The sequence below is a fragment of the Oncorhynchus mykiss genome, chromosome 2 (assembly GCF_013265735.2).
Source record: "Oncorhynchus mykiss isolate Arlee chromosome 2, USDA_OmykA_1.1, whole genome shotgun sequence".
In the NCBI taxonomy this organism is placed as follows: Eukaryota; Metazoa; Chordata; class Actinopteri; order Salmoniformes; family Salmonidae; genus Oncorhynchus; species Oncorhynchus mykiss.
The window spans coordinates 69050582-69060397 of record NC_048566.1 but is presented as its reverse complement, the minus strand read 5'-3'; the positions used below and the strand labels follow the sequence as shown (position 1 = coordinate 69060397).

The 9816-nt window shown below is 42.1% G+C and overlaps 1 protein-coding gene across 2 annotated transcripts in view; it reads left to right on the top strand.

Annotated features, from left to right (window-relative positions):
* The first annotated feature begins 999 nt into the window (after positions 1-999).
* Positions 1000-9816, top strand: part of sf3b3 (splicing factor 3b, subunit 3) — a 49549-nt gene continuing 40732 nt past the window's right edge. Inside the window, exon 1 of one of the 2 annotated variants that reach the window (XM_021569849.2) lies at positions 1000-1135. The gene's annotated coding sequence lies outside the window, so the exon portion shown is untranslated. Of the gene's footprint in view, positions 1136-9313; positions 9467-9816 lie in introns of those variants that run through there. The other variant, XM_021569841.2, reaches the window with a different exon arrangement.

Here is a 9816-nt window from a genome sequence, read left to right as displayed (position 1 = left end):
ATTGCATTACTCCACAGGATGTTTTTGTGCTGATCAATGGCAGTCAGGTCTGGAGTGAACCAAGGGCTATATCTGTTCTTAGTCCTGCATTTGTTGAAAGGGTTATGCTTATCTAAGATGGTGAGGAAATGACTTTTAAAGAACGACCAGGCTTCCTCGACTGACAGGATGAGGTTAATATCCTTCCAGGATACCCGGGCCAGGTCGATTAGAAAAGCCTGCTCGCAGAAGTGTTTTAGGGAGCGTTTGACAGTGATGAGGGGTGGTCGTTTGACTGCGGACCCATAGCGGATACAGGCAATGATCGCTGAGATCCTGATTGAAATTAGCAGAGGTGTATTTGGAGGGCAAGTTGGTCAGGATAATGTCTATGAGGGTGCCCATGTTTACGGATTTAGGGTTGTACTTGGTGGGTTCCTTGATGATTTGTGTGAGATTGAGGGCATCTCTTTTAAGCATATCCCAGTTTAGGTCACCTAACAGAACGAACTCTGAAGCTAGATGGGGGTCGATAAATTCACATATGGTGTCCAAGGCACAGCTGGGAGCGGAGGGGGATCGATAGCAGGCTGTAACAGTGAGAGACTTATTTCTGAAGAGATGTATTTTTTAAATTAGAAGTTCGAACTGTTTGGGTATAGACCTGGAAAGTATGACATCAAGCTCTACTGCTGCCGCCACCGCCCATTGCTGCTTCGTGGCTCCAGCAGCCTAACTATCCAGTCCTGAGATCCTTGTCGAGCTCTGCCCCTTTGTTGTTGATTTCAAATCTGTACAACACATTTGGTGGCCGCTGTTAAAACGTCCAACTTCAGTCAGCTGATTCTAGCCATCTTTTATGGTTAGTTATAGTAGGGCAGCTTAGTCTCCAATTCAGAGGACCCCCACTTTTGTTAGTGCCTTATTGGTCTAGGTCACTCCATATAGTTATTACCGCATCACGTTCAGCCTATCAGTGGCCTTGATTCCCGGGACTTCAGTTTCAGTTAGTCTATGACCCCAGCACCCTGTGTGGTCAGAAACGTGCTTTCCCCATCCTGATGAGAACTTCCACAGTTTTCCCTCCTGCTGAACTTTTCCTCTTGTGGACTGAATTGATGTATGTCTGATGTTTTAATTGTGCGTACATCTACATGTAAGTGCCGTGAGATCTGTTTCATTATGTGGAGCTAAGTTTTGTGGCTTATTGTATACAATTACCGTGTTTTGAGCTTGCTTGCTAGCTAGCGTTAGTACTACACATAGCATTTTGCATTGGAATGCATGAGCATTTTAGCATGACTGTTAGCGATTAGCCGTTTTAGAATTGCTCATTTATGGTGCTAGGCAATTTTCTATGCCCGCAAAAGTCAGCATCGATAGAATGCAATTTACTAATATTTTGCCATATTCTAATAATTCTCACGTATTGCCACAGTCCGTGACACGGTGAAACTTGCACTCCTGTAGATTTGACATAATTGGATGGTGGAACTTGCACTCCTGTAGATTTGACATAATTGGATGGTGGAACTTGCATCCAGCCAACTAGAAAAGCAAGTCGAAACAATTCAGCCATTTGTGAAAGTCATAAGAATCCTGCAAGGAACATTTTTATTGTTGAGAAAAATTGATTTATCAGGCAGTAGGCATTTAGAATGAAATGAGTGGCGCTTCATAGCTAGGGGTAAGTGTTGACATCATGTGCCCCGTGTACCTTCAAAATTATTCGGCAATCCTCATTCATTTGGAAAACCCAGATCCATCATTGTTTGTCGCAATAAAGTTAGACAAAAAAAATCAACGCCTGTCAAATGGATAACAATGTCGATCTTTAGAAAATGTCTCATATCTGCCGTTTCCATTTTTGTTGTTGCTGACATTGATTTTGTTGAATAAACCTGGGTAAATGGAAACCTGCCTATTGATAGATGGCGAAATCAACCATTTATCAGCATGCAGTGCTTTTTTTCTTCCAATAAAACAGGAGGTTGTCTTCCACAATGCTTTGGTTCCAACTTCAAGTTGCAGTTAGTGAGGAGGAACTGCAGACATTTCCAGTCGCCTGCAATCAAAAGCTATCACATGATTGTAGTGAAGTCATGCAGTCGACATGTAGTTATGAGGGCACAGGGCGAGACCCAGATGCAGACATGGGAGGAATATGGTTTGAGTCTCTGATATTTATTAGTATCCAAGGGGCAGGCAAGAGAATGGTCGTGGACAGGCAAAAGATCATAACAAGGTCAGAGTCCAGGAGGTACAGAGTGGCAGGCAGGCTTGAGGTAAAGACAGGCGAGGGTCAGAACCAGGAGGACTAGGAAAAAACAGGAGCACGGAGTAACACGCTAGTTGACTGGACAAAACAAGACGAACTGGCACAGACAGACAGAAAACACAGGTATAAATACCCAGGGGAAAATGGGTGACACCTGGAGAGGGTGGAGACAAGCACAAGGACAGGTGAAATTCAGGGTGTGACAGTAGTCCCAAATCAACATACCAGTATTGGTGTAAACTAAAACTTTCTAAAGAAATGCTGGTATAAATAATAAAATAATAAATGTATGGGGCCTCCCGAGTGGTGTAGTGGTCTAAGGCACTCCGCAGTACTAGCTATGCCACTAGAAATCCTGGTTCCAGTCCAGTCTGTTGCAGCTGGCCGTGACCGGGAGAACCATGGGGTGGAGCCATTGGCCGAGCGTCCAGGTTAGGGGAGGGTTTGGCCGGCAGGGATGTCCTTGTCCCATCGCGCTCTAGCGACTCTTATGGCGGGCGGGGCGCATGCATGCTGACATGGTTGCCAGGTGTATGGTGTTTCCTCTGACACATTGGTGTGGCTGGCTTCTGGGTTAAGCAGGCATTGTGTCAAGAAGCAGTGCAGCTTGGTTGGTTTGGGTGGTGTTTCGGAGGATGCACGGCTCTCTACCTTCACCTCTCCCGAGTCCGTACTAGAGTTGCAGCGACGAGACAAGACTGTAAATATCAATTGGATACCACGAAATTGAAAAAAAAGGGATTAACAAAAAAAAAATACAAGTAGGTGAAATTATCATATTTTTTACAAAGGTGGAAAAACAATTATATTCCCAGTTTAGCAGGTCTTTGCAGGGGGTCTTTTATTTTGAAATATAAAATATAATACCCTGCTGCTAGGAGAATGGTAATCCACATTTCTCAAAACCTCTAAAATGGCTTTGGGATTTGTAGTCCTTCTGGTCATAAATCCATTTCAACACAATAGCCTCAGCTGGGTGAATTCAGCAAAACCATAGTGGTGTGCTTCAAGGGAACTGTCCTATTGTCATAATAAGGCACGACCACCGTGTCGAAAATACAGGCATGTGCACATATGCCAGATGACTGAATATGATTAAACGCTTGTGCAAGATCTATACTACCCTGCACATGCTTATCTGTAGCATATCAGTGCTTAATTAGAGCCGGATCCTGTGGCAGCTCTCCTTTTTGAACTGTTTTGTTTCGGAACCTGTTTGGCCGAATCCTGTACCTCTTGTGGCATGAAAAATAATTGTCACTTTTTGCAATGTAAAAATGTGAATAGAAGCGATCAATGTTCATTCAAGTTGCCTATTAGTTAATTCGAGTTGCCCCACAAAAAGACGTATGTAAAAAAGTAGATTTTTAAGCCAGGGCCTAATATTATAAGAGTTGATTTGGGTTGGGTCTGGTTTATGGGTGGTTTATGGTTGGCAAAATATTGTAACCTATGTATGAGACCATCGCTTGGCGCTGGCTGTGTGAGAAGCGCATCATTATGTCTCTCATAGAGTGGCGACCCGTCATTCAAGGCAAGTGGGGCTAAGCCTCAGACTTTTAAGTTAAAAAAAATATATATATACTTTTTTAGGGGGGGTGGCTTGCTTGTTATTTTGGCATTAATACGTGTCACATAACAGTTTACAAACAATGTTAAGAAAATGTAATTGAGTTATTAATAAAGCCGCATACAAACATGTTTTCTTGATTAAGGCAGCTCCAAAATGCAGCTTTCTGTGGTGGTGGGGCTAGCCAGCAGAAAATAGAGAGCGTTGCGCCTGATTGGCTCAGTTTTCTGTCACTCATGGGACAGTACGTCATCCCCAATTCTAAGGTTAGAGCTTGAAAATGTTTGCCCCTTGTGGTTCTGCCATAGAGTTATATTAGAAGTGTCCCATCCAAGAAGGCTCAAGGTCATTGGCCACAGATAGAATGACATTAAATCACATATCTACAGTAGCTTTGATTGGACTGATCATGTCAACATCATACTTTCAAAATCTTAGCTAGCAAGCGAGCAGTCGTCACCATTAATCAGGTCGACAATCAACTTCTTTTCAATCCTTGTCATATGAAAAGAAATTAGAGATAAGACGTCTTGGTGCTCATCGGCCAAATTCAACAATGATTGGTTTGGGAAGGTATCAGTGGCTAACTGTGAGTTCAAGACAACTGGGAACTCGAGTTTTCATTGTCTGTTTATATGTAAGAACGGCCCATGTTCTGAATTCTATCGCTATACATTTCAAAAGTGCTGAACAAATAGTTATATTGACTACCTCCGTCATCTCTCGCTCATTAATGTTTTAATCAAAATTACGGATTGCCTCTTATCCGCTTGTCGTCACTGCTGACAGCCGTATACCACCGGTATGACAAAACGTGTTTTTATTGCTCTAATTACGTTAGCAACCAGTTTATAATAGCAATAAGGCTCGAGGGGATGTGGTATGTGGCCAATATACCACGGCTAATGGCTGTTCTTTAGCACAACGCAAAGCGGAGTGCTTGGATACAGCCCTTAGCCGTGGTATATTGGCCATATCCTACAAACCCAGAGGTGCTTTATTGCTATTATAAACTGGCTGCCAACGTAATTAGAGCAATAAAAATACAGGTTTTGTCATACCGGTGGTATACGGCTGTCAGCCAATCAGCATTCAGGGCTCGAACCCCTCAGTTTATAACAAGGAATAGCCTACAGTCAGGAGCGCGATGCAAATCTGTCAGTGAAAAAACAGCACCCAGACAAAACAGGCCTTTCGCAATATTTCAAATACAATCGAGGGAAAACACCGGTTGGAAAGAAAATGGCTCCTGCTGAAAAGAGAAGACTGCTGTTTGTAACCGATGTGCAATGGCTAGCTAGTTAGCAGGGTGCGCACTTATAGCGTTTCAATTGGTGACGTCACTCGCTCGGAGACCTTGAAGTAGTTGTTCCCCCTGCTCTACAAGGGCCGTGGCTTTTGTGGCGAGATGGGTAATGATGCTTTGAGGGTGACTGGTTCGAGTCCAGGTAGGGGCGAGGAGAGGGACGGAAGCTATACTGTTACATTGGTGCCGTGACCCGGATCACTGGTTGCTGCAGAAAAGGGGGGTGAGTGTAACCGATGTGAAATGGTTATTAATAGCATTTTAATCGTTGACGTCACTTGCTCTGAGACCTTGAACTAGTTGTTCCCCTTGCTCTGCAAGTCAGGTGGTTTTTGTGGAGCGATGGGTAACGATGCTTTGTGGGTTGCTGTTGTTGATGTGTAGAGGGTCCCTGGTTCAAGGTGAGGAGAGGGACGAAAGCTAAATTGTTACATGTAGGCTGCCAAAATATTTGATAAACTTCTAAATATTGTTTTACAAAAAGAGAGAGATAGGCTTTTGGCACGAGTACATCAGCCATCACCAGCTGAGCATCATTGGATGAGTCAGTGAAACTGAAAATCATTTTTATGACTATAATACCCTCCTCATATAGTGTACGATATGTCTCCACACACCTAGGCATAGGCTATTGATGGATTCAAGACAAGGTCGTTTTTATTGATCTCAGATTATCAATTTGTCTGTGTCAAAGTAGCCTGCCATTTCGATAATTTGTGTGGTATTAAAAGGGATTCTGCCAAAGTCTCCGGTCATGTAAGATTACGAAGAATTGTATGAAATGTGTTTATAAAGGCCAACATTTTCCCGGACCCCAGGCTACTAAAAATGTTCCCTATGTGTGCAACTTCAATAAGTGCCTCTACTCTACTGCTCTGTGCCACTACGCAAATACAATGATATGCATGTAATGCTTTATTATAAAGGTGCTTTTTCTTTTCTTCTCATGCGTCCCGCTACCTCAGAACTCCCTATATAGATATATATGATTTTTTATTTTTCTCTAAACATTTTCAAACAGTTCATTTATATTTTCCAACGGGGCTATATATTTGGGTGAGTTTTTTCTCTTGCCTGAGTAGCCTCGTTTCACTGCCAAAAACAAAATTAAACCATCTAGTGTTCAGTGAAATAACAACACAATGTCAAATACAGGTAGCTTAGTCAAATAATAACATCCAATCACATTAACCGTTACTCTAGCGGGAATGCAGGCTACATACGGACAGTTAGTTGGAATTCCCGCTAGAGAATTATGTAGCCAAACGTAGCTGCTGCTCATTCCGTTTACTCGATAATGGATAAATGGTTTAAGAAATTAGGTCCGCGTCCATAGAGACACATACCAGTTCTACTGGTAGTACTGCTACTATCAGCAGTACTATCACCTGCACCTGTCGACAACACAAGTTGTTCTGCTTCCACGAGCACATCCAATGCTAGCATCAGTAATTCTAAATTTGTTGTTAGCCCAGATAGCATGGATAGTTGTTAATCTGATGCATCGGAAGAGCTACTGTCCCCTTACCCAGGAAAGCACCGAACAACAGACAGGAACGTTAGACCATCGAAGAGGCGCAGATATGATGAGAACTACATTGATTTGGGGTTCACTTATATTGAGAGTAGTACCTTTACTCAGCCACAGTGTGTTATATGTGCAAAAGTACTATCTCCCAACTCGATGAAACTTTCACTCTTGCGCAGACATTTAGAAACAAAACATGCCAATTTGAAAAATAAGCCACGGGAGTATTTTGAGCGAGAATTAAGACGATTTCCGAGTAGTAAGACATGTATCAAAGCAGATACCATTAATAAGAAGGGGCTAGAAGCGTCTTAGCTACCGAATGGCTTGGACAGGCAATCCCCATACTATTGTGGATGACTTAATTGTTCCTGCTGCTGCAGATATGGCTGTGACAATGCTGGGGGAAATGCCAACAAAAACTATACAGACAACGTCTCCATCAAACAACACTGTTCCATGACGCATCAGTGACATGGCAGGAGATGTTTTGAAACAATTACTGCTTTAGATACAAGCCAGTGAATTATATGTTACAGCTGAATGAGTCAACAGACGTGGCTGGCTTGGCACAGCTCCTGGTATATGTCCGTTACGTTTATGGGGGGTCAATTATGGAAGACATCCACTTCTGCATATCACTGGAAACCAGGACAACAGGAGAGGATATTTTTTAAGTACTGGACAGCTTTGTGACATCAAATGGACTTTGGTGGTCAAGATGTGTTAGTATCTTTACTGATGGCGCAAAAGCCATTACAGGGAGAGATAGTGGAGTGGTAACGCGCATGCAAGCAGTTGCTCCCGACACCACTTGGGTATGCTGCAGCATCCACCGAGAGGCTCTTGCTGCCAAGGGAATGCCTGACAGCTTAAAAAACGTTTTGGACACTTCTGTGAAAATGGTTAACTTTGTTAAAGCAAGGCCCCTGAACACACGTATATTTTCTGCATTATGCAATGATATGGGCAGCGACTATGTAACACTTTTACAACATACAGAGTGCGCTTGTTATTAAGAGGCAAAGTATTGACATGTTTTTTTAAAATTGAGAGACAAGCTTTTCAGTAAAGTTTTATTTTCTGACCATAAGTTTCACTTGTCTGACCGCTTGCATGATGATGAGTTTCTCACACGACTGGCCTATATGGGTGATGTTTTTTCTCGCCTGAATGATCTAAATCTAGGATTACAGGGACTCTCTGCAACTATATTCAATGTGAAGGACAAAATTGAGGCTATGATTAAGAAGTTGGAGCTCTTCGCTGTCTGCTTTATTAAGGACAACACACAGGTCTTTCCATTATTGTAGGATTTTTTTGTGTGCAAATGAACTCAAGCTCACGGACAATGTCAAATGTGATATAGCGAAGAACCTGAGTGAGTTGCATGCGCAATTACGCAGGTACTTTCCTGAGACGGATGACACAAACAACTGGATTTGTTTTCCCTTTCATGCCCTGCCTCCAGTCCACTTACCGATATCTGAACAAGAGAGCCTCATCGAAATTGCAACAAGCGGTTCTGTGAAAATTGAATTGAATCAAAAGTCACTGCCAGATTTCTGGATTGGGCTGCGCTCAGAGTATCTTGCCTTGGCAAATCTAGCTTTTAAGACACAGTTGCCCTTTCCAACCAAATACCTATGTGAGAGTGGATTCTCGGCCCTCACTAGCATGCAAACTAAATACAGGCACAGACTGTGTGTGGAAAATTATTTAAGACTGAGTCTCTCCAATAAAACCCAACCATTGCAGAGTTATGTGCATCCTTTCAAGCACACCCTTCTCATTAACATATGGTGAGCCACTTTCATTTTCATTGAACAAATAAGGTTTTGTATGTAGGATGTTTAAATAAAGAGCAAAATTATTGATTATTATTATATTATTACTTGTGCCCTGGTCCTATTAGAGCTCTTTGTCAGTTCCCACGAGCCGGGTTGTGACAAAAACTCACACTCATTCATATGTTTAATAAATGTATCGTATAGTGTGTGGCAGGCTTACAATAATGGCAATAAACAACATTGGAGAGTGCGCTGACCTTGGTGATAGATGGGGTACGCAGCTGGAGGTTGAATGTTTGAAGGGGTATGGGACTATGAAAAGTTTGGGAACCACTGCTGTAGGGGACTCTTTATTATGCACATGAACTTATCCCAAAAATGTATATGCTGCTAGACATATTTCAGTTCAGAATCTTTACATCATGTCGTTTCTGTGAGCTATGGTGACTTTATTCTAACACGTTATGGATGCTTTTAGGAGGAAATGTCTCAATTAAATTAAATCCATAAGGCTTTATTGGCATGGAAAACATGTTTACATTGCCAAAGCAAGTGAAATATACAATAAAAAATGTACAATCAGAAATGATCTCTCTCTGAATCTGCAGGCCACACTGACTTATTCCCTGCACGGCTGCACCTGCACCTTTTGTCCAACCTAAGCAAAGCACAGGCATTGTCGCCACCTATTGGAATAGCTCGTCAACTGTAATTCATTGCGCCTTTTCATTATATTTTTCTGATAATTTCAAGACAAGTAAAATTTACATTTTCTATTTTAGATAAATCAAACATAACTTATATGGCGTAATCGCTTTGAGTTTCGTGCTATTCCCATATAATTGTGTAGCTTGGTCTCAGGCACATTGTGGACCAATTTTTGATGACGTCGCAGATCGTGAAGAGGACCCACGATCGACAGGAAAGCGTTTGTCTGCAGAAGTATCAACAAGTTGACGGTGTGACTGAAATTCATAATCTAGTTGATATCAGTTTCATCCTAACTGATACATCGGTAAATCATTTTCATACAATATCCGCACAATACAACATAGAAAACAAAATATATATCAATATGTTTTTTTTTTTACGTCTTCCTCAATTTTGAAGATGGGCGCTTGTGGGTATACGGAGTGATTGAATGAAACAACTGCGAGTGCTAGGGTAGCTAACTCGAGCAAGCAAGCCTTGTTTTGCAAAGTTACATGGTCTATTTCGTTAAAATATTTTGTAATGGTGGGCCAACGTTACTGTTATTATTGCGGTTATGTTGGACCTGGCTGGTTGCAACAACGACCGATGGGTTTGTGTAGAATCAACTTTACACAGTTGGCTAGGCTGGGCTCTACGTAGTAGCTAACTAGC